The 26,677-nt window shown below is 39.7% G+C and overlaps 1 pseudogene across 1 annotated transcript in view; it reads left to right on the top strand.

Annotated features, from left to right (window-relative positions):
- The window catches only part of LOC309808792, a 47,731-nt pseudogene extending 44,679 nt beyond the window's left edge, over window positions 1–3,052 (top strand). The window contains exon 4 of the transcript in view: window positions 2,105–3,052. The product of the transcript in view is annotated as an uncharacterized misc_RNA (transcript). The remainder of the gene's footprint in view (window positions 1–2,104) is intronic.
- Window positions 3,053–26,677: the final 23,625 nt, after the last annotated feature.

Below are 26,677 nucleotides of genomic sequence, written 5' to 3'. Positions count from 1 at the left end.
TGCCGATGCAGGGGACGCGGGTTCGTGCCCCGGTCTGGGAGGATCCCGCATGCCGCGGAGCGGCTGGGCCCGTGAGCCATGGCCGCTGGGCCTGCGCGTCCGGAGTCTGTGCTCCGCAACGGGAGAGGCCACAGCAGTGAGAGGCCCGCGTATCACAAAAAAAGAAAAAAAGAAAAAGAAAAAAATAAAATAAATAAAAAGGAGAGAGTTGTAATTCAGATAAAAGTTGCTGAGAGGCTGAGTTGCATGAAAGAAGGTAAGTTACAATGGCACCATCATCATGGAGGTCATTGGTGGTGAATGAGAGCAGTTTCAGGGAAGTAATGGGAATGAAATGTTTTATTACCAAATGCTATTTGAATCAGTTGAGACTGAATATAAGAATTTCTAGATGTTTTCTGTGAAAAGCAGCAGAGATTTGAGGTAATAGAAGGAGGAGAACATAAAAACAAGGGAGGGAGAATATTAATCAATGTAATTTTTTTAAAGAAAAGTGTAGTTCTATGGAGGAGGAGAGATGTAAATGGCAAATAAGGCTCTACAAACACTAAAGAATTATACAAAAAGATCTTATACATAATCCCACTTACACTCCCTACAGCCTTCACTAAGTGAGGTAGAGCATTGCAATTCCCCATTTACAGAGAAAGAAACAGGCTCAGAGATAAGTGATAAGTGCAAGGTCATGCAGCTAGTATAAGTGGCAGTCATGATTTGATACAAGACCTTCAGATTCTAAATTTTTTCTCTACCACATGGAAAGAAATTAGGTTGTTTTCAATTTGGATATGCTGAACTTGTATTGCATATAAAGCATTTTAATGGAAGCAATAAAGCCTTGTTATTTAGGACACAAACTGGAGAAAGCTAGAACTCAGCTGCCTAACACTACTATGATATTTTAGAGATTTTAAGTTTCCAAAAATTTTCTAATATTGACAAGAGAGCAAATTCTTTCAGTACTTACTTTGTTCAGTGTTATGGTAAATGTTTTAAATTCATTATCTTGTTAATGCTCATAAAAAAACACATTACCTGGACCTAGAAGAGAGAAGAGTAGCTGTATAAAAACTGGGCCACTCCAATGTTTAAGGATTCGAAAGAAAAGAGAAAAATAAGAGAAGAGGGAAAGATTAAATAGTGTTAGGAACAAAGGGCTTTTAAAAAAAATGGAAGCCAGATATCAGTCTTACTGAAGATGAGAAGTCTCCTGTGATGAAAATGAAGGAGCTGGAAGATGGGTGGAGGGAGAGCCACATGAATATGGAAGTTAATTTTAATTTAGATGACGGAGAACCAAAAGAGGTGGTTCATTTTTCAGCAAGCTGGAGACAGGGTTGTATTTACAGAGATTTGTGGTTGTGGAAGGGACCTGGGTGATATATTCTAGGACAGTTCTCTCCAGTAGAACTTTCTGCAGTGATGGAAATATTCTGTATCTGAATGGTCCAATATTGTAGCCACTAGTTACATGTGTTACTGAGCACTTAAAAAGTGTTTTGTGTGACTGAAGTATTGAATTTTAATTTAATTTCAACAAATTTAAATAGCCATGTGTGGCTAGTGGCAACCACATCAGATGTAGTAGTGTTAGAGAAAATATACAGATTGTGTGATTAATAGGGGCATTGGAAATTGCATGCCCCTATTAATTGACTTATCGAGGCACCCAAGCCTGAGATTTCTGAACAGAACATTGGCTTTTGTGTTTGAATTTAGCTTGGTTATCATATAGAAAGGTACCAATGTATATTCTAAGGAAACTGAATTGGTTTAAATGTATTTTTACTTCTTTTTATCAGGGTATTTCTGACATCACCATGAACACAGAAAACACTACCTTTTCTCCATTCCTTTATAAAATTGTGTTGTGATATCCATTTTAATGATGATTAATGTTCTATCTACTAAATGAGACTCAAAGTTCCTTAAGGGTAGAAAATATGGGTTATGCTTCTCCATGTCTATGTCTATGTCTTCTCTAGTCTATCGGGACTACTAACTAATTTTGTTTAAGATCCAGCAATGAGAATAAGGGCTAATCCTCCCAAGAAGTTATACATGGGAGAAGGGAGCCTTAAAAACTGACAAGGAGAATTTTCAGGAGCCTTGCTAGCCTGTAATATTACCTCAACCCATCCAGCTGCCTTCCTGTTGGTAGGAATTCCAGGTTTGGAGCAACTGCATGTCTGGATCTCCATTCCCTTCTGCTTCGTCTATACTCTGGCCCTGCCTGGCAACCTGCACCCTCCTCTCCATCATTCGAGCTGATACAGCCCTCCACGAGCCCATGTGCCTCTTTTCGGCCGTGTTGGCAGCCACTGATCTGGTCCTCTCTTCTACAGCACTTCCCAAAATGCTGACTATTTTTTGGTTCAGAGATCAGGAGATCAACTTCTATGCCAGTCTAGTCCAGATGTTCTTTCTCCACTCTTTCTCTATCATGGAGTCAGCAGTACTGCTGGCCATGGCCTTTGACCACTATGTGGCCATCTGCAAGCCACTGCACTATATCACCATCCTTACTGGGCCACTTATCACCAAGACTGGCTTGGCTGCTGTGACTCAGGCTGTGACACTAATGACTCCACTCCCCTTTCTGCTTAGATGCTTCCATTACTGCCGAGGTCCAGTGATTGTCCACTGTTACTATGAGTACGTGGGTGTGGTAAGGCTGGCCTGTGGGAACATTCACTTCAACAATATCCATGGCATTGCTGTGGCCATGTTCATAGTGGTGTTGGACCTGCTCTTTTTGGTCCTGTCTTATATCTTCATCCTTCAGGCAGTTCTACAGCTTGCCCCTCAGAAGGCCCACTACAAGGCCTTTGGGACATGTGTGTCCCACATAGGTGCTATCTTGTCCACCTACACACCTGTGGTCATCTGCTCAGTGATACACCGTGTGGCTCACCGGGCTGCCCCTCATGTCCACATATTCCTTGCTATTTTTTATCTTCTTTTCTCACCTATGGTCAATCCCATCTATGGTGTCAAGACCAAGCAGATTCGTGATCATGTGCTCAGTCTATTCCAGAGAAAGAATGTATAGATGCATACTTTTTTCCTTAACCACTAGTCCAGGACCTATCAGTCCAGTGGATACTGAATTGAGATGGAGAGGGAAAATCTCAGTAAGACAATTTCAGAGATTGGCAATTCTCCAGTATGACACGGTCCCACTCTTCACAGATCTACCAGTCAGATCAAAACGGGTATGTCGCTCTAGTCTGATAACAGAGGTTTGACCTTCCTATTTTTATAGGTTCATCACATGATAAAGGAAAACATAAAGAATCTCTCAAAGCATTATTGTCATCTAGGTGAAAGACAGTAGAAATACTGCCTGAGACTGGCACAAGAAACTGAGGTCTTGGTGAACTCCTCATCCAGACTGAGGAATTGAACCACAAATTTTATGACCAAAATGCCAACACCACAACTAGTACTGAAATTGCCACAAAATCCTTTCTGATAAGTGGCCTCCAGCCTCTGCCACTCTTTTTTAGCCTACTACCACTCAATGTTATTAGCTCTACAGTTGGACAGCTCCACTTCTAATGAGACTTATTCCTTCCATGAAGTCAGTTCCTTTCTGCCTTCTGACTCATACTAATGACCAATTCTTTTATTGAACACTTAGCAGAAGAGTCTCCTGACATCCATTTATATAAACTTATATCATCATGTAACTAACTTTTCACATGTATATGTCTTCTGTCTCCAAAAAAACTTAGTAATATTTATTGAATGAATGAATAGAAGAGCTGAACACCATCCTTGAGCTATGGAATGTAGAAACAGTAATTAATACCCTTCCAACTTGAAGTTGAGACTGCTGAAGCTAAAGAAGAAAATAGTTACAATACATAATTGTGGTAGGCTGAATTACTGTTAGGATATTAATTCTCTTGTCCCTCTACCATGGGAGGGGGTTTTCCTCACTCGAGGAATGTTAAATATTGACTTTCTTTGACCACTGGAATTTGAGTGGTCTTGAAATGTGCCACAATAATCAGAAATGTTAAAATGTGTTGTGTAGCTTGGCTCAGTAGCACTCAATTTTCTCCTCTGCTTACGAGAATGATCATGTCCCCAGAGTTCTTCCTTCAACCTAGACCAGTGACAGAAAAGATACATGGAGCAGATGTGAATCTGACTCACAGCCTGGAATATAGCCACAGATGACCCACAGTGTTCATATAACATGAACAAGGATGATTTTGTTGGGTTTTTTTTTTTTTGTAGTAAACCACTGAGATTTGGAATTTGTTTCGTCGAATAAGCCAGGGAAAGCTCATCGTTGGAGTTGTGAGCTCTTTCTTGCACTCCAACTAATGAGAGTTCAAGACCAAGTATTTAAAGAAAAGAAAATGCACTATTTCTTCTTCTAGTATATCTTAAAAATGATACTAGATTTCACTTATCTTTCTGCTTTTGTCATCTTATGCAAACTCTAATAATTGAACATTCCTTTAGTCAGTTCTTTGTAAAAGGATCTCTCATGATAGGAGGGGGAAGATGGTGGAAGAGTAAGACGTGGAGATCACCTTCCTCCCCACCGATGCATCAGAAATACATCTACATGTGGAACAACTCCTACAGAACACCTACTGAACGCTGGCAGAAGACCTCAGACCTCCCAGAAGGCAAGAAACTCCCTATGTACCTGGGTAGGGCAAAAGAAAAACGAATAAACAGAGACAAAAGAATAGGGACGGGACCTGCACCAGTGGGAGGGAGCTGTGAAGGAGGAAAGGTTTCAACACACTAGGAAGGCACAGCGGGCGGAGACTGCGGGTGGCGCGGAGACTGCGGGTGGCGGAGGGGGGAAGCTTAAGAGCCACGGAGGAGAGCACAGCCACAGGGGGGCAGAGGGCAAAGCAGAGAGATTCCTGCACAGAGGATCGGTGCAGACCGGCACTCACCAGCCCGAGAGGCTTGTCTGCTCACCCACTGGGGTGGGCGGGGCTGGGAGCTGAGGCTCAGGCTTCAGTCAGAGCGCAGGGAGAGGACTGGGTTGGTGGTGTAAACACAGCCTGCAGGAGGTTAGTGCACCACCGACTAGCTGGGAGGGAATCCAGGGAAAAGTCTGGACCTGCCAAAGAGGCAAGAGACTTTTTCTTGCCTCTTTGTTTCCTGGTGTGCAAGGAGAGGGGATTAAGAGCGCTGCTTAAAGGAGCTCCAGACACTGGCGTGAGCCCAGAGACAGGCATGAGACGCTTAGGCCACTGCTGCCGCCACCAAGAAGCCTGTGTGCGAGCACAGGTCACTATCCACACCTCCCTTCCGGGGAGCCTGTGCAGCCCGCCACCGCCAGGGTCCCAGGATCCAGGGACAACTTCCCCGGGAGAACGCACAGCGCACCTCAGGCTGGTGCAACGTCACGCCGGCCTCTGACGCTGCAGGCTAGCCCCGTATCAGTACCCCTCCCTCACCCCAACCTGAGTGAGCCAGAGCCCCCGAATCAGCTGCTCCTTTAACCCCGTCCTGTCTGAGCGAAGAACAGACGCCCTCAGGCGACCTACATGCAGAGGTGGGGCCAAATCCAAAGCTGAGCCCCGGGAGCTCTGCAAACAAAGAAGAGAAAGGGAAACCTCTCCCAGCAGCCTCAGGAGAAGCGGATTAAATCTCCACCATCAACTTGATATACCCTGCATCTGTGGAATACCTGAATAGACAACGAATCATCCCAAATTGAGGAGGTGGACTTTAAGAGAATGATTTATTATTTTTTCCCCTTTTCCTCTTTTTGTGAGTGTGTATGTGTATGCTTCTGTGTGAGATTTTGTCTGTATAGCTTTGCTGTCACCATTTGTCCTAGGGTTCTATCCGTCCATTTTGTTGTTTTGTTTTGTTTTTTTACTTTAAAAAATTTTTTTTCTTAATAATTAATTTTTATTTTAATAACTTTATTTTATCTTACTTTATTTTCTTTCTTTCTTTCTTTCTTTCTTTCTTTCTTTCTTTCTTTCTACTTTTTCTCCCTTTTATTCTGAGTCATGTGGATGAAAGGCTCTTGGTGCTGCAGCCAGGAGTCAGTGCTGTGCCTCTGAAGGGGGAGAGCCAACTTCAGGACACTGGTCCACAAGAGACCTCCCAGCTCCACATAATATCAAACGGTATAATCTCCCAGAGATCTCCATCTCAACACCAGCACCCAGCTTCGCTCAACGACCAGCAAGCTACAGTGCTGGACAACCAATGCCAAACAATGAGCAAGACAGGAACACAACCCCACCCATTAGCACAGAGGCTGCCTAAAATCATAATAAGTCCACAGACAGCCCAAAACACACCAACACACGTGGACCTGCCCACCAGAAAGACAAGATCCAGCCTCATCCACCAGAACACAGGCAGCAGTCCCCTCCACCAGGAAGCCTACACAACCCACTGAACCAAACTTAGCCACTGGGAACAGACACCAAAAAACAAAGGAAACTACGAACGTGCAGCCTGCAAAAAGGAGACCCCAAACACAGTAAGATAAGCAAAATGAGAAGACAGAAAAACACACAGTAGATGAAGGAGCAAGATGAAAACCCACCAGACCTAACAAATGAAGAGGAAATAGGCAGTCTACCTGAAAAAGAATTCAGAATAATGATAGTAAAGATGATCCAAAATCCTGGAAATAGAGAAAATGCAAGAAACATTTAACAAGGACCTAGAAGAACTAAAGATGAAACAAACAATGATGAACAACACAATAAATGAAATTTAAAATACTCTAGAAGGCATCAATAGCCAAATAACTGAGACAGAAGAACGGATAAGTGACCTGGAAGATAAAATAGTGGAAATAACTACTGCAGAGCAGAATAAAGAAAAAAGAATGAAAAGAACCGAGGACACTCTCAGAGACCTCTGGGACAACATTAAATGCATCAACATTCTACTTATGGGTGTTCCAGAAGAAGAAGAGAAAAAGAAAGGGACTGAGAAAATAATTGAAGAGATTATAGTTGAAAACTTCCTTAATATGGGAAAGGAAATAGTTAATCAAGTCCAGGAAGCACAGAGAGTCCTATACAGGATAAATCCAAGGAGAAACACGCCAAGACACATATTAATCAAACTGTCAAAATTAAATACAAAGGAATAATATTAAAAGCAGAAAGGGAAAAGCAACAAATAACACACAAGGGAATCCCCATAAGGTTAACAGCTGATCATTCAGCAAAAACTCTGCAAGCCAGAAGGGACTGGCAGGACATATTTAAAGTCATGAAGGAGAAAAACCTACAGCCAAGATTACTCTACCCAGCAAGGATCTCATTCAGATTTGATGGAGAAATTAAAATCTTTACAGACAAGCAAAAGCTGAGAGAGTTCATCACCACCAAACCAGCTTTACAGCAAATGCTAAAGGATCTTCTCTAGGCAAGAAACACAAGAGAAGGAAAAGACCTACAATAACAAACCCAAAACAACTAAGAAAATGGGAATAAGAACATACATATTGATAATTACCTTACATGTAAATGGATTAAATGCTCCCACCACAAGACACGGACTGGCTAAACAGATACAAAGACCCATATATATGCTGTCTACAAGAGACCCACTTCAGACCTAGAGACACATACAGACTGAAAGTGAGGGGATGGAAAAAGGTATTCCACGCAAATGGAAACCAAAAGATAGCTGGAGTAGCAATTCTCATATCAGACAAAATAGATTTTAAAATAAAGACTATTCATAGAGACAAAGAAGGACACTACATAATGATCAAGGGATCGATCCAAGAAGAAGATATAACAATTGTAAATACTTATGCACCCAACATAGGAGCACCTCAATACATAAGTCAAATACTAACAGCCATAAAATGGGAAATCGACAGTAACACATACATAGCAGGGGACTTTAACACCCCACTTTCACCAATGGACAGATCATCCAAAATGAAAATAAATAAGGAAACACAAGCTTTAAATGATACATTAAACAGGATGGACTTAATTGATATTTATAGGACATTCCATCCAAAAACAACAGAATACACATTTTTCTCAAATGCTCATGGAACATTCTCCAGGATAGATCATATCTTGGGTCACAAATCAAGCCTTGGTAAATTTAAGAAAATTGAAATTGTATCAAGTATCTTTTCCGACAACAACGCTATGAGACTAGATATCCATTACAGGAAAAGATCTGTAAAAAATACAAATGCATGGAGGCTAAACAATACACTACTTAATAACGAAGTGATCACTGAAGAAATCAAAGAGGAAATAAAAAATACCTAGAAACAAATGACAATGGAGACACGACAACCCAAAACCTATGGGATGCAGCAAAAGCAGTTCTAAGAGGGAAGTTTATAACAATACAATCCTACCTTAAGAAACAGGAAACATCTCAAATAACGTAACCTTGCACCTAAAGCAATTAGAGAAAGAAGAACAAAAAACCCCCAAAGTTAGCAGAAGGAAAGAAATCATAAAGATCAGATCAGAAATAAATGAAAAAGAAATGAAGGAAACGATGGCAAAGATCAATAAAACTAAAAGCTGGTTCTTTGAGAAGATAAACAAAATTGATAAACCATTAGCCAGACTCATAAAAAAAAGGGAGGGGCTTCCCTGGTGGGGCAGTGGTTGAGAGTCCGCCTGCCGATGCAGGGGATGCAGATTTGTGCCCCCGTCCAGGAGGATCCCACATACCGTGGAGTGGCTGGGCCCGTGAGCCATGGCCTCTGAGCCTGCGCGTCTGGAGCCTGTGCTCTGCAGCGGGACAAGCCACAGCAGTGAGAGGTCCACGTACCCCCGCCCCCCCAAAAAAGGGAGAAGACTCAAATCAATAGAATTAGAAATGAAAACGGAGAAGTACCAACTGACACTGCAGAAATACAAAAGATCATGAGAGATTACTACAACCAACTCTATGCCAATAAAATGGACAACCTGGAAGAAATGGACAAATACTTAGAAATGTAGAACCTGCCAAGACTGAATCAGGAAGAAATAGAAAATATGAACAGACCAATCACAAGCACTGAAATTGAAACTGTGATTTAAAATCTTCCAACAAACAAAAGTCCAGGACCAGATGGCTTCACAGGCGAATTCTATCAAACATTTAGAGAAGAGCTAACACCTATCTTTCTCAAACTCTTCCAAAATATAGCAGAGGGAGGAACACTCCCAAACTCATTCTACGAGGCCACCATCACCTTGATACCAAAACCAGACAAGGATGTCACAAAGAAAGAAAACTACAGGCCAATATCACTGATGAACATAGATGTAAAAATCCTCAACAAAATACTAGCAAACAGAATCCAACAGCACATTCAAAGGATCATACACCATGATCAAGTGGGGTTTATTCCAGGAATGCAAGGATTCTTCAATATATGCAAATAAATCAATGTGATACACCGTCTTAACAAATTGAAGGAGAAAAACCAATAGATGCAGAGAAAGCTTTAGACAAAATTCAACACCCATTTATGATAAGAAAAACCCTTCAGAAAGTAGGCATACAGGGACCTTTCCTCAACATAATAAAGGCAATATAAGACAAACCCACAACCAGCATCATCCTCAATGGTCAAAAACTGAAAGCATTACCACTAAGATCAGGAACAAAACAAGGTTGCCCACTCGCACCACTGTTATTCAACATAGTTTTGGAAGTTTTAGCCACAGCAATCAGAGAAGAAAAGGAAATAAGAGGAATCTAAATTGGAAAAGAAGTACAGCTGTCACTGTTTGCAGATGACATGATACTATATATAGAGAATCCTAAAGATGCTACCAGAAAACTACTAGAGCTAATCAATGAATTTGATAAAGTAGCAGGATACAAAATTAATGCACAGAAAACTCTGGCATTCCTATACACTAATGATGAAAAGTCTGAAAGTGAAATTAAGAAAACACGCCCATTTACCATTGCAACAAAAAGAATAAAATATCTAGGAATAAACCTACATAAGGAGACAAAAGACCTGTATGCAGAAAATTATAAGACACTGATGAAAGAAATTAAAGATGATACAAATAGATGGAGAGATATACCATGTCCTGTATTGGAAGAATCAACATTGTGAAAATGACTCTACTACCCAAAGCAATTTACAGATTCAATGCAATCCCTATCAATCTACCACTGGCAATTTTCACAGAACTAAAACAAAAAATTTCACAATTTGTATGGAAACACAAAAGACCCCAAATAGCCAAAGCAATCTTGAGAAAGAAAAATGGAGCTGGAGGAATCAGCCTCCCTGACTTCAGACTATACTACAAAGCTACAGTAATCAAGACAGTATGGTACTGGCACAAAAACAGAAAGATAGATCAATGGAACAGTATAGAAAGCCGAGAGATAGACTCCCGCACATATGGTCACCTTATCTTTGATAAAGGAGGCAGGAATGTACAGTGGAGAAAGGACAGCTTCTTCAATAAGTGGTGTTGGGAAAACTGGACAGGGACATGTAAAAGTATGAGATTAGATCATTCCCTAACACCATACACAAAAATAAGCTCAAAATGGATTAAAGACCTAAATGTAAAGCCAGAAACTATCAAACTCTTAGAGGAAAACATAGGCAGAACACTCTATGACATCAATCACAGCAAGATCCTTTTTGACCCACCTCCTGGAGAAATGGAAATAAAAACAAAAATAAACAAATGGCACCTAATGAAACTTAAAAGCTTTTGCGCAGCAAAGGAAACCATAAACAAGACCAAAGACAACCCTCAGAATGGGAGAAAATATTTGCAAATGAAGCAACTGACAAAGGATTAATCTCCAAAATTTACAAGCAGCTCATGCAGCTCAATAACAAAAAAACAAAAAACCCAATCCAAAAATGGGCAGAAGACCTAAATAAACATTTCTCCAAAGAAGATATACAGACTGCAAACAAACACACGAAAGAATGCTCAACATCATTAATCATTAGAGAAATGCAAATCAAAACTACAATGAGATATCATCTCACACCGGTCAGAATGGCCATCATCAAAAAATCTAGAAACAATAAATGCTGGAAAGGGTGTGGAGAAAAGGGAACACTCTTGCACTGCTGGTGGGAATGTGAATTGGTACAGCCACTATGGAGAACAGTGTGAGGTTTCTTAAAAAACTAAAAATAGAACTACAATACGACCCAGCAATCACACTACTGGGCATATACTCTGAGAAAACCATAATTCAAAAAGAGTCATCTAACAAAATATTCATTGCACCTCTATTTATAATAGCCAGGAAATGGAAACAACCTAAGTGTCCATCATCTGATGAATGGATAAAGAAGATGTGGCACATATATACAATGGAATATTACTCAGCCATAAAAAGAAACGAAATTGAGTTATTTGTAGTGAGGTGGATGGACCGAGAGTCTGTCACACAGAGTGAAGTAAGTCAGAAAGAGAAAGACAAATACCATATGCTAACACATATATATGGAATCTAAGGAAAAAAATGTCATGAAGAACCTAGGGGTAAGACAGGAATAAAGACCCAGACCTACTAGAGAATGGACTTGAGGATATGGCAGGGGAAAGGGTAAGCTGTGACAAAGTGAGAGTGTCATGGACATATATACACTACCAAATGTAAAATAGATAGCTAGTGGGAAGCAGCCGCATAGCACAGGGAGATCAGCTTAGTGCTTTGTGACCGCCTAGAGGGGTGGGATAGGGAGGGTGGGAGGGAGGGAGACGCAAGAGGGAAGAGATATGGGAACATATCTATATGTATAACTGATTCACTTTGTTATAAAGCAGGAACTAACACACCATTTTTAAGCAATTATACTGCAATAAAGATGTAAAGGGAAAAAAAGGAATCTCTCATACACACTTTTCATGAAGGCCTGCTTATACAACCATGTTCTGTTTTTCATTTTGTGACCCTTTTCTTTCTTCAGTAATAATTAAAAGAAGTTTCTTCAATTCTAAGAAAAGAACAAAGAAACCTGAGAGTCTCTGAAAAAGCATCTCCAGGCCTTCCAGGCCCATGTTGTGTCATGGCTTGCCTCTTAGGCACACATGAAGGTTGGTGGTTTCCATAGGTCTCTGGCCAGTTCCCAGTGTCTCAGTCATCCAGACGTTGAGGTGGGGTAATTGGACACAAGGAAAGAAGCAGTATGAAACAAAGGCCTCTGACTCTGTCCCCTAAGACTTCCCAAACTCTAGTTTGGTTTTTCTCAGTAGAGATGAAGCATTCTATGTGACAAATTGTTCAAAAATATTCATTCTCCCCGAGTATACTTCCCCACATATTGACCATGAGGATAGCCATCTGCATCACTTTGATCAATGGGGTATAAGCAGATGTGGTACAAGCAGAGGTTTGAAATTTGCTTATGCAATCGGGCTTGTTGTCTTCTGACTCTGCTGCACCATGAGAATGTGCCCTGGTTAGCACACTGGTCCAAGGAGGATGAGGGAAAAGTGGAGCAGAGCTTCCTGATCAACTTGCAGCTTGAAGCAGAGCCTCACAGCCAAATCCAGCTTGGATCATCAGATCCTCCGCTGACCTTCAGATGCATAAGCAAATCCAGTTGAGATCAGCAGTCATCTCAGCCAATCTCCAGATGTATGAGAGATACATTTTTATGTATGTACAACATACATTTTATGTTCCATGCCACTGAGATTTTTGTGGGTATTTGTTCCACAGTACATTCTGGAAAATAACTGTTTCTGTCATTATTATTTAGTAAATTGAATATAATTGATTAAGTATTCCCAGGACATAAGATCTGATTTGTCCCTATGTTTGGAATGACCTTGCCTTTTAGGTGACACTCATACCCTCCCACGGAGAGTGAATTTTGCCCCACATAGAAGTCTAATAGTATATGAACTCCATTACCATGTAATAAACAACAGTATGCACTGTTAGCTTTACTCACAAATAGTTATTTCCTATCTTATACCAACACTGTGTGCTTAGATGGAGCACAGCCCTCATGAGAACAGTACATGCAAGCTATTTTTAGACTGGAAGGTTTACCATTACACAAATACAACAGGATACAGAAAATGCATTTGAACGAATTCAAACTTAATTACAACACCTCCAATCATTCATGCACCCTAGCTCTGGATTTCCTGGACCCTGAGTAATTGTCAGTAAGTTGCCCAGACAATGCCTCTACACGAATCACTGAGTGACCCAGACATCCATGTTAGCTACTACAGCCCCAGCCCATTGATAGCTTGGAAATGACAGACTTAGAATACCGACTAACAAAACAAGGAAGTCAAGCTTCAGTCTACATTTTAGCAAACACATTAGAAGTAACCAAAGTACTTGAATATCATTTCATATGTTTTGCTTGGAATGCTTCTGCATCACTATTGTGCTTGTTACCTCCCTCTGTTGTATTTTTCGTCTCAGATATTGTAATTTTCATAGATAAATGTGATTTTTTTTAATCTCAGATATTGTAGTTTTCATCTCTCAAAAATTGATTTGGTTATTTTTTACATCTTCTGAGGCCTGTATCTAACATGCTCAATATTTTCTCTAGCATCTTGAATATACAAAATATCTTTAACTGTTTAATATCTTTATATGCTAACTTTTATCATAGGTACCTATTTTATTGGTTTTGATTGATTGATTTTTATTTTGTATATTTTCCTGGTAATTTCTTTATTGAATGCCAGATGTGTTGAATTTTGGGGTACTGGATACTCCTGTATTCCTTTTTTTTAAACATCTTTATTGAGGTATAATAGCTTTAAATTGTTGTGTTAGTTGCTGCTGTATAACAAAGTGAATCAGCTATACATATACATATATTCCCATATCCCCTCCCTCTTGCGTCTCCCTCCCACTCTCCCTATCCCACCCCTCTAGGTGGTCACAAAGCACTGAGCTGATCTCCCTGTGCTATGTGGCTGCTTCCCACTAGCTATCTATCTATTTTACATTTGGTAGTGTATATATGTCCATGCCACTCTCTCACTTCATCTCAGCTTGCCCTTCCCCCTACCTGTGTCCTCAAGTCCATTCTCTACATCTGCATCTTTATTCCTGTATTCTTATATATATTCTTGAGCTTTGTTCTGGGACATGGTTAAGTTGTTGAAAACAGTTTGATTCCGTTCAGGTTTTGCTTTTAGGTTTTATTAGTCAGGACTAGGGAAGCTTTTAGTTCAGGCTTAATTTGTTACCACTACTGAATAAAAACATTTTTGAAAAATCTATGATGACTTGTAAGTTATGAGGCTTTCCACTCTGGCTTGTGGGAACAGAAACTATTCCCAGCCTTGTATGAGTATTGGAGATTTTTTCCTCTGATTTTGAGTGGCCTTTCCCTCGTTTCAGGTAATTTTCCTCCCATGTAAGCACTGAACAGTACTCAGATGAAGACTGAAGATCTCCAATGCATTCTCTCTCTCTCTGTAGCTCTCTCCTCTCTGGTACTCTGCCCTATGAACCCTAGCTCCCATGGATGTATATGTTGGATGTATTTGGGGGGGTACCACATGCATAAAATTGGAAGTCAGATTTTTTAAAGTGTATGTGATCACTTAATCAGATAGTATAGAAAGAAGCAAAGGCCATGGCCAGATCCTGGTTTTCTATGAATAGAACAAAAATCAAGAATGACATCAAAGCAGGAGTAGTCATCAGAACCTAAGAAAATGTGGAATTGGGTAAAGAGTTGAAGAAATCATGAAGTGATAGACTGTTCATATACTGTAGAAGCAGAAATCTGAATTTAAACTACTGAAGATGTCAAAGTGGTGCATATATTCTCATAGATTCCAAAGTCCCCAATTGTCTAAAAAGGTTGGTCAGCAAAACAGGGGCACAAAATGGTCTACTCAGGTAAAGGAAGAATCTTAAACTTTCCTTTTGTTCCTATTTTCTTAAGCCTTTTAATATTTATATTATTGTATGTTTTATAATATAAAACACTAATATAATGCTGTGTGATAAAGTACATATTATTGTTTGTTTACATAATACAGTAATCAATATGTGTATATATACATATATATGTATACATATATATACACACACACACACACACCTTCAATAGTTTAAATGCAGATTTCTGCTTCTACAGTTTGAATGATCAAATCTACAGTATACTGACTTGAATTTTTTAAGTCTACTTCAGCTATTCTTACCTCCTTCTTGGGAAAGCATGTTCTGATTTCTGCTCTAATCCAAGGGTTAAGTCCCCCCGCCTTTACCCAGAGATGGCATTTGGTGTATTTTTTAAGTGGTTGTGATACCAAGTAGAACTGAATCCTAAGTATTTCTATAGTCATTCTTAGAAGAGGAGTTTCATGCACAATTGTGTTTGAGAAGCTCAGTGAGTAAAACTAGGACTGGACTGAAGAGTGACACTTGCTGCTACCCTCAGTACAGCATTGCCTCAGTAAACCACATGACTAGAGCCTAGGAGTCTGACAGAAGGTCTCCCTTAGGTGTGATCTCAGGTTGGGAGATATCTAGTTTCATTTTTGGTAGGTGAGTTCCTGTAATGCTGAGACCTCCCTCTGAGAATGATTGGTTGGTCCTGGCTTTGTTTCCCTCCTTACTTCTGAAGCTTTTGTGACACTGAGGCTGTAACGTCACTTCTTTTTCAAGACAAATGCTACGATTTTAAAAAGAAAAAGATGATATAAATTTTCTGACTGTTAAGAGTTTGTTCTTAATTTAAACAGGTAATGGTAGGTATCAATTATTTTTTATAACATTGAATATATTTAAAATTTTAATGTAGCAGTTTTATTTTTAAATGAACATATTAATTATAACCAGGAGTTATATATTTGGAATTATTTAATGGGATGATAAAGATTCTAGATGTAAACTTGATTTTGAAAAATTGCATTTGCATTTGTCTTCATGCATTTAAGGAGTTCACTTGCAAAAAGTTGGAGAATCTATTCTCTAAGGCACATATGCAGACACTGGTGTTTGATCTGAAACTTCCAGAATGGGCAGGATTTGGATGGACCTATCTTCAATATAGAAATGCAGATCAAACAACTTTGCTTCCACTGTAGGACTTTAGAGTGGTTTTACTTATCTTAATCCCTCATGAGGTTAAGCATTAATCGAGGAACTAATATTATGTGCATGGTGCAGTGTCAACTTATAGATAACATAAGTACCAATTTGATCCTTAATAATAATTTTATTTGATCAATTTAATTGTTAATAATAATTTGATCCTTAATATGATCCTTAATAATGATCACCAAGTCCATTGTCAGCACTTGGCTTGGGCTATTGGTGGAACCAATAACTGCCTATGACTCTAAGTTTTTTCTGAAGCCTCAAGACAGTAACATCTTAATTACATCACTTTGTAAAATCCCTGAGTCATACACAATTTGATCATTTCATCAATCTGAACTTGGAGAAATTTTTTCATTCATCCATCCATATATCCAAGCATTTATTGAGCCTTTAATGTTACAGGTGGTATTCTTGTACTCATGAATTACAGGATCAGAGCTATAGGGCAATGTGACAGGAGACCAAGTGTGAGAGATCAGCATCAAAGAGACTTGAATGCTATAGTTAGAACCTTTCATCCATGGTCTCTCTCAGCACCCATTCCTAAAAGCCTACTCTGCCCTAATTCTCTGCCCTATTCCAGCTTGGTAAGTGTTTGGTTTTCTGATGGCTGCTTCAAAGTTTTGCCTAAGAGCTAGATGTGAGTCTAATTGCAACCTATTTGATGACTGACATTTTGCTTCTTCCCTTCTTCTGACTCTGGCTACAGTCTATACTATTCTATAGTTCGAAGTTTCTGCCATTACCAGCAATATCACCCACAAGAAAGATATAAGAATGAAAGATAAGAATGGAAGGAAAACTTCTAGATCCTGTATCATGATCAGAAACAGCAGTTTCCATAATCATTCAATGAGGGATAAAAATCCTCAGAATCTGAGTCTGCTGAAAGATCCTTAATGGAATAGTGTTACTATATCTGGTCCTCATAGGCATGTAAAAGGGCCCACCCCTCTCTTCCCTTGGTGAGGCCCACTATTTCTTTTAAATTTAGGACTTAAAAAGGAGCTTAGGGGCGATCTGCTAAAATCTCATTTTAGCAGATGCCATTGAAGTCCCAAAATTAGTAGGTAAATCTCTCATTCAAGGTCATATATAGTTGAGTACTAATAGAATTACTGTTTTTTTTAAATATAGTCATAAAATGTCATAGCTTGATTTTTATAGATAAGTATTTATTTTTACAGAAAAAGTTTTAATTCAGAAACCTAGACATTCAGGGAGGCTTGGGAAGATTCATCCTGGGGAAGCCTGCCAGTCAAGATCTCTCTCTTACGTAAGACTATATTGTTAACTCAGAAAGAGCCTTGAAAGATAAGGAGGCACTCAACAGAGGGTGTGTCAAGCTAAGAAAGAGCTATCTGAAGCAAGAATTTCCTGGTTTGGGTCTATAAGCCTTAAAACAAACTAACGCTTATAAATTTTGGTCATTTAATCCTTCTCAGAAGTTCTTCCTAGAGATAATACAGAAACAGAAGTATTATTTTCCTCATTGATTCATGGTTCAAAATAGAATTATACAGAGCCGAACTTTCTTGAAACAGATGAGAGTAAGTGAGCCTGATCCACTACGAGGTACCTGTCCTAAACTCTAGGAGCCAGCAGGACCTCTGGTTAAACAAAACAAGTCTGTTGAACAATTCTCTCTCTTCGTTATTGGTTCACCTCAACGAAGGTTGTCCCAACAGAGGGAGTAGTGGCACAGTGATAGCATGACAGTGAAAACAGACCTTTGTAGACACGATGGTAGGACCAGGTTTCAAGTCCAGGTCAATATATACACAATGCAATACTACTCAGCCATAAAAAGAGAATGAAATAATGCCATTTGCAGCAAGATGGCTGCAACTAGAGATTATCATACTGAGGTAAGTCAGAAAGAGAAAGACAAATACCATATGATATCACTTATATGTGGAATCTAAAATATGACACAAATGAACCTATCTATGAAACAGAAACAGAATCATGGACATAGAGAACAGACTGGTGGTTGCCAAGGGGGAGGGGTTTGGGGAGGAATGGAGTGGGAGGCTGGGGTTAGCAGATGTAAGCTGTTATGTATGGAATGGATAAACAAGGTCCTACTGTATGGCACAGAGAACTAGATTCAGTATCCTATGATAAACCATAATGGGAAGGAATATTTTTTAAAACTGTATATATTTGTATAACTGAATCACTTTGCTGTATAGCAGAAATTAACACACCATTGTAAATCAACGATACTTTAATTTTAAAAACCAGGTTCGGGGGAAGGGTTGGGGGAAGGGATAGTTAGGGAGTTTGGGATTGACATGTACACACTGCTATATTTAAAATGGGTAACCAAGAAGGACCTACTATATTGCACAGAAAACTCTGCTCAATATTATGTAACAACCTAAATGGGAAAAGAATTTGAAAAAGAATAGATACATGTGTATGTATAACTAAATCACTCTGCTGTACACCTGAAACTATCATAACATTGTTAATCAACTATATACTCCAATATAAATAAAAAGTTTAAAAAAAAGAAAAAAACAAAAAACCCAGGTCAATGAACCTTTATGAAATTAAATAACCCCAAAGTTAGTTGCCTCACTTGCAAAATGAGAATAATAGTATCTATCTCACAGAATTTGAGAATTTCATGAGTTAATTTATATCATGTAGTCAGGTTAGTATCTGGAAAAAAAAAAGATGTTCAATAAATGACAGTGTCATGAGACTAAAGCCTATATTTTCTCAATGGTATGCCACTGCCTCCCTCTAGTTATAGCCTTGTAATCTCAAGTACAGGAAATACCTTAATGCCATAGACCCTCCTCCCCAGAGCCTTGTGTTGCAATAACTCATGTCCCAAATCTACTTGACTTTTAACTTTTAGCTGGTAACTTTTTATTCTAGTTTCAGAGTAAAACATGTCTCTTTAGTGAGCTGTTGTAGTCCTATGGATAGATGAAATTCTTATTGCCAAAAGGATTGGGAAAAAGAATGAATTTTTAAAGAGGTAAAAATGAGATCCTTTCTTTACTGAAAAGGTACAGAGCAATACTGACTATAGATTTTCCTTCCTGCTTTGACTAGATGAAGATAAATAGGGAAAGAAACCTGAAAAATCAGTTATGGTTTGATCAGTGAGGCAGAATCAACTATGAATGATGTGGAATAAGGGATTTATTATAGGGATTACACTTCAAGCAACTGAGAGAGCTGGTGAATTGTATAGAAGACTCTTGTCTTTGTGTGTGAAAGTGACCTGCAGTGGCCCTGTATTTCAGCAGGGCCTACATTCAGGAAAAAAAAACCCTAAATATGGACCAAAAGAGTGGAGAATAGCAGCTTCCCAGGATGAACTGGAACCTACAAAGGAAGCCTAGAATCCACATCTTTCCCTTACTGCCTCCAACCTCTAGAATGCAAGTAGCTGGCAGAAGGAGCTGTGCTTCACCGTGAAGCTGAACACACACCTGGCCCAGGACCTGGAGAAATGGAAGGAGGAGATGTGGCAGGAGATGAAGGAATTGTGGGCTCGGCTGCTACCTCATGCCAACAAGGTGAGTTCACAGATCAGGGGCAAAATGTGTGAGCTGAAGCAGCCGCTGGAACTCTATGCCAACTTTTAGAAAACAATGGCTGCTGTTTCACTTCTGCCTTCCAATCTGACAAGAATGTGTCTTTTGGCCAGCCATAACCAGAAACCACACTGGGAAAGGAATTCTGGGAAACAGTTCCAGCTCAGCCAAGACGATGCGGTACAATACCCTTACCACATTACATGCATCTGAGAAATCTTGGACAAACCAAACTGAGAATAACATTAACTCCTGGGTGAATGTCTACTTATCTATATCATATCTGTCTAATCTGCCTATACCACATATTGAGGTGTTTGTATCTTTTGAATGATTATATCTCACCTCGATTAATTTCATACCCACCCAACTTTCTTTAACAAATCAGGATTAATCTAGAAACTATTCCTTGAAAAGGAGGAGTCCTTGCCAAGAGTTTCATCCAGCTCACAATTGTATCTTTAATTTGATATTTAGCTGATGTTTGTTTACTTCTTCAACAAGGAAAACTGACTCACGTGATCCAAATGGAACAATCGAACATATTATTCCCTGAAGGAAATTTGTGCTCATAGGCAATATTGCCAGATACACAGATCCCTCATATCTTATGTTTTGAGTTTGAGAAATGACTCTGCAGAATATCTAAAAACAATGTTAGAATTCTCAATTCTAGAATCCAGTCATAGAAGGATATCACAGCAGCCAGAGCCTCCTATAGTGCCCCTTTAGCAGGACACAAAATTCTTGGCTTTTAAATTCAAAAGGTTTTTTTGTTCTTTTGTTTGTTTGTTTGTTTTTGTTTTTTTGTTTTTTGCGGTACGCGGGCCTCTCACTGTTGTGGCCTCTCCCGTTGCAGAGCACAGGCTCCGGATGCACAGGCTCAGCGGCCATGGCTCACGGGTCCAGCTGCTCCGCAACATGTGGGATTCTTCCTGGGCCGGGGCACGAACCCGTGTCCCCTGCATTGGCAGGCAGACTCTCAACCACTGTGCCACCAGGGAAGCCCAATTCAAAAGTTTTGATCCAGAAAGATGACAAAAGATGTATAAGGGCATCTGATATGGCAGAATAGGTTTATCTTCCTGGTTTCAGATTAGGTTAGGCACAAAGATCCTCTGTGCCTGGCAGAAGGAAGAACATTAGTTGGGACCATGCCTCCCACTCTTAAACTGAGGCTCCCAAGGCTCCAAGTGGTGCAGAAGTGGATCCTAAGCATTCCTGGGTCATAAGTAAAATAAATAAGTTGGCTGAGAGAGAGTAAGAGTGATCAGTCAGGTCAGTTTGCAGAGGGTTCAGCAGCTGGGACAAAGGGATGAGTATCAGAAAGATAGAGCAGACAGTCTCTGCCAGGGTCCTATGGGGCTGTGACTGCAATCTCAGTGGATCAACAGTATTAGAGATTCTAGTAGAAGGAGGTCATGTACCAGAGGCCACAGTGTGAAGAAATACCATAATTACAGCATAAGATGTATCTGGGGTTGAGGCCAGCCAAGAAACAAGGAAGCAGGAGACAGCCCTCTCCCATATGAGTACCAAGGTGGCAATCATGTGAGAACCCACCCATCCCCTACTGCAGTTTTAAATCTAGCACAAGGAAGACGGTGATATAAAAACTCCTGTGGTGGTGGTGGGAGGCGGGGAGTTAATCCTGTATCAGACTAAATTATAAATTGGAATTGACTAAGAAATCCAAAGTTGATTGGATTTGGTTGGAAGTGTTATCTTCTACAACTCAATTTGATTTTATTATTATTCTAACCCCCATTGTGCATAAATAATGCAGAAAGAGAAAGAATGGAGTAAATGACATTTTGCACAACTGAGTCTATGATTATAATTTTTTAACTTGTTATACAAGGAAATATTTAGAGGTATTTAGACTTTTACCATCACAAGACTATAATTAGGTGGGTGTCACTAGTTTAAAATCCTCAGATGTACATGGGTGGGTACTGGGCACCCAGGAGAACAGAGGAAAGCTGGCTCTGTTGATATGATTTTCTACAGAGAAGCAGAGGACAGAGAGCGTATTCTAGAGCTGAGACTGGTACATTTACGAGGGAGGCACAATTGCAGACATTCTTTGGCTTTTCCAAGGAGCTTGCTGCAGCTATTCTTTATGCCTGATCCTCCCATAGGCCTTTCAGTGCATGATAAATTATGGTTATTAAAAGGCAAATTGGTTTTTTATGTGCCAGTGAGTATGCAGGAATTTTAGATTCATTATCTCATTATATCCTTATAACTAACCCATGAGGAGTTACTATCATTACTTCCATTTTCAAAAAGAGAATACTGAAGGTTAGATTGTGCAACACATGCACAGTCTGAAAGTTACTGGTTCAGATCCATCTCCGCCCTTTACTGTAATCTCCAAACTATCGAGACAATTAAAAGATCAGTGGTTACAGGGGTTAGCATAGGGAAAGATGAGTAGGTAGCACAAAGTGATGTTAGGGCAGTGAAAATATCCTGTATGATACCAACAGTGGATGCATGTCATTATATATTTGTCCAAACCCACACAACACCAAGCGAACCCTGATGTAAACCATGGACTTTGGGTGTAGTTTGCATCTATGTGGTTCACTTGTAACAAATGTACTGCTCTCTTGGGAGATAATGGTGATGAAGGCAACTATGCATGTGTGGGGATGGGGAATATATAGGAAGTTTGTACCCTCTGCTCATTTTTGCTATGAACCTAAAACTGCTCTAAAATATAAGGTATGTATTACATTCAAGGGCCTTCTACTTCAATAAAACTTCTATGAGTCCACAAAGCAATCTACAGATTTAATCTGATCCTTATCAAATTACCCATGACCTTTTACCCATGACAAAACTACAACTAGTAATCTTAAAATATATATATGGAACCATAAAAGACCCAGAATTGCCAAAGCAATCCTGAGGAAAAAGAACAAAGCAGGAGGCATAACCCTCCCAGACTTCAGACAATATTACAAGCTAGAGTAATCAAAACAGTATGGCAATGGCACAAAAACAGACATATGGATCAATGGAACAGTATAGAGAGCCCAGAAATAAACCCACACACCAATGGTCAATTAATCTTCAAAAAAGGAGGCAAGAATATACAATAGAGAAAAGACAGTCTCTTCAATAAGTGGTGCTGGGAAAGCTGCACAGCCACATGTAAATCAATCAAGTTAGAACACTCCATCATGTCACCCAAATATAAACTCAAAATGGCTTAAAGACTTAAATATAAGACACGACACCATAAAACTCCTAGAAGAGAACATACGCAAAACATTCTGACACAAATCATAACAATATTTTCTTAAGTTAGTCTCCCAAGGCAATAAAAATAAAAGCAAAAATAAACAAATGGGACCTAATCAAACTTATAAGCTTTTGCAAGCAAAGGAAACCATAAACAAAATGAAAAGATAACCTACAGAATGGGAGAAAATATTTGCAAATGATGCAATTGATGAGGGCTCAATTTCCAAAATATACAAATAGACCATACAACTCAACAACAAAAAAATACCAACCCAGTCAAAAAATGGACATCCTCCAAAGAAGACACAGCCATGGCCAATAAGCACATGAAAATATGCTCATCATCACTAATCATTAGAGAAATGCAAATCAAAACTACAATGAGGTACCACCTCAAACCAGTCAGAATGGTCGTCATTAAAAAGTCTACAAATAGCAAACACTGGAGAGGGTGTGGAAAGTAGGGAACCCTTCTACACTATTGGTGGGACTATAAATTTGTGCAGCCACTATGGAAAATTGTATGGAGGTTCCTCAAAAAAGCTAAAAATAGAGTTGCCATATGATCTAGCACTCCCACTCCTGGACACCTATATGGACAGTACTCTATTCAAAAAGAAACATGTTCATAGCAGCACTATTCACAAGAACCAAGACATGGAAACAATCTAAACGTTTATTGATATATATATATATGATGGAATACTACTCAGCCATAAAAAAGGCTGAAATAATGTCATTTGCAGCAACATGGATGAACCTAGAGATTATCATACTGAGGTAAGTCACAAAGAGAAAGATAAATACCATATGATATCACTTATATGTGGTATTTAAAATATGGCACAAGTGAACTTATCTACAAAACAGAAACAGACTCACAGATATAGAGAACAGACTTGAGGTTGCCAAGAGGGAGGGTAAGTTGAGGAGGGATTGAGTGGGAGTTTGGGATTAGGTGATGCACAATATTATACATAGATGGATAAACAAGGAGGTCCTACTGTATAGCACAGGGAACTAGACTCAATATCCTGTAGTAAAACATAATGGAAAAGAACATGAAAAATAATATATATATACATGTATATATATGTATATATATACACATATATATGTAACTGGATCACTTTGCTGTACAGCAGAAATTAACACAACATTGTAAATCAACTACACTTGAATAAAATGAATTTTAAAAAAAACTTCTATGGGTCCAGTGGTGTGAAGCATGTTGAGATATCCCTTCTAAGGTGAAGGATAAGTTGGTGCATCTGGCCTCTTATAAAACCAAAAAAAAAAAAAAAAAACCCCACAATGCCTAGTGGCCTTCTTAGGGGGGTTTAAGAGGCAACATATTCCTCATTTGGGTGTGTTACTCCAGCCCACTTACTGAGTGACCCTCAAAGCTTCTAGTTTTGACTGGGGCCCGGCAATAGAATCGGCAGCAGTCTCAGGCTGCTGAACAAGCCCCCTTGCCACCTGGGCCATAGGATCCAATGATGCTTGAAGTATCAGTGGCAGATAGGCATGCTGATTGGAGCCTTTGGCAGGCACCTATAGATGAATTGCAGTAGAGGGACTTAGGATTTAGGAGTAAAGCCCTGAAACCTTTTGTGGATTACTACTCTCCACTTAAGAAATAGCTCTTGGACAGGGAGATCAGCTCGGTGCTTTGTGACCGCCTGGAGGGGTGGGATAGGGAGGGTGGGAGGGAGACGCAAAAGGGAGGGGATATGGGAACATATGTATATGTATAACTGATTAAATTTGTTATAAAGCAAAAAAAAATAAAAAATAAAAAAAATAAAAAAGAAATAGCTCTTGGCCTACTACTGGGTCTTAGTAGAGGCTGAATGCTTGAGCATGGGCCATCAAATGACCATGTGATTGGAGCTTCCCTTCCTAAACTGGGTTTTATCTGACCCACCAAGCCATTAAGTGGAGCTTGAACAGCAGGACTCCATCAAATAGAAGTGGTACACATGTGATCAGACCCAAGCAGGTCCTGGAGGCACAAGTTACATGAAGTGGCCCCAATGCCCACTGTCTGCACTCCTGCTACACTTTCTCCATACTTACAGCTATGACCTCATGAGGAGTCCCCTAGGATCAGTTTACAGAGGAACCTAAGACTTGGACCTAGTTTATAGCAGGTTCTGTACAATATAAAGGTACCACCCAAAAATGGATGCTGCATACTATAATCCCTTTCTGGGCCATCCTTGAAGGAAAGTGCTGAAGAAAAATCCCTCTGTGGGCAGAACTTTGATCAGCACAGCTGGTTGTTTTCTTTTGCTTGGAAGGAGAAATGGCCAGAGGCACAATTACATACTGACTCATGGGCTGTGGCCAATGATTTGGCTGGATGGTCAGGGACTTGGAAGGAACATGATGAGAAAATTGGTAACAAGAAAATTTAGGGAAAATGAGAGACTTCTCAGGAAGGACAAAAAAATGAAGATGTGCCCCATGTGATGCTCATCAAAGGATGACCTCAGCAGAGGAGGATTTAAAAGTCAGGTGGATAGGATGACCTGTCCTATAGATATTAATCAGTCTCTTTTCCTAGCCACCTCTGTCATTGCCCAATGGAGTCATGAACAAAGTGGCCATGGTGCCAGAGATGGAGGTTATGTATGACCTCAGTAATATGGACTCACCAAGGCCAACCTGGCTATGGTCACTGCTGACTGCCCAGTCTGGCATTAGCAGAGATGAACACCAAGTCTCCAATATGGCACCATTCCCCAAGGTGATGAGCCAGCTACCGTGTGACAAGTTGATTACACTAGACTGCTTCCATCATGGAAGGGGTAGTGTTTTGTTCTTATTGGAATAGACATTCTGGATATGGTTTTCCCTTCCCTGCATGCAATGCTTCTTCCAAACTTATCTGTGGACATATAGAATGCCTTATCCACCATCATGGTATTCCATGGTTTCTGACAGGAACTCAGTTCACAGCAAATGAAGTACAGTAATGGGTCCCTGCTCATGGAATTCACTAGTGTTACCATGTTTCCCACCACCCTGAAGCAGCTGCATTTATACGACAATGGAATGGCCTTTTGAAGACTCAGTTACAATACCAGCTAGTTAGCAATACCTTGCAAGCTTGCAGAAGGTTCTCCAGAAGGCTGCATCTTCTCTGAATCAGCATCCAATATATGGTATTATTTCTCCCATAGCCAGGATTCACAGGTCTAGGAATGAAGGGGTAAAATGGGAGTGACACAACTATTTCCCTAGTGAGCTACTAGCAAAATTTTTGCTGTTTCCACAACCTTAGGCCTTGTTGACCTAGAGGTCTTAGTTTCAAAGGGGATAATTCTTCTACCAGGAGACACAGTGATTTCATTGAACTGAAAGTTAAGATTGCCACCCAGTCACTTTGAGCTCATGTCTGAATCAAAAGGTAAAGTAGGGAATTACTCTGTGGGCTGGTAAGATTGATCTTTACTACCAAGGGGAAATTGGTCTACTACATCACAATGGAAGTAAGGAAGAAGTTATCTGGATATACGGGAGATTCCTTAGGTATTACCATGCCCTGTGATTAAGGTCAATGGAAAACTCCAACAACCCAATTCAGGCAGGACTACTAATCGACCATATTCTTCAGGAATAAAGATTTGGGTCACTCTACTAAGTAAAAAACAATGACAAGTTGAGGTGCTTGCTGAAGGTAAAGGTAATACAGAACGAATAGTGGAAGAAGGTAGTTAGAAATACCAGCTATAACCACACCATGATGCTAGTCAATTTAGAAGGAAAAAACTAAGGAACTACTGAAACAGAAGATATAATGTCAAAGAACTGTTACTTTGTGG

Source organism: Mesoplodon mirus (assembly GCF_964341445.2).
Source record: "Mesoplodon mirus genome assembly, chromosome: 7".
Classification (NCBI taxonomy): Eukaryota; Metazoa; Chordata; class Mammalia; order Artiodactyla; family Ziphiidae; genus Mesoplodon; species Mesoplodon mirus.
This window is presented reverse-complemented; position numbering and strand designations above follow the sequence as displayed.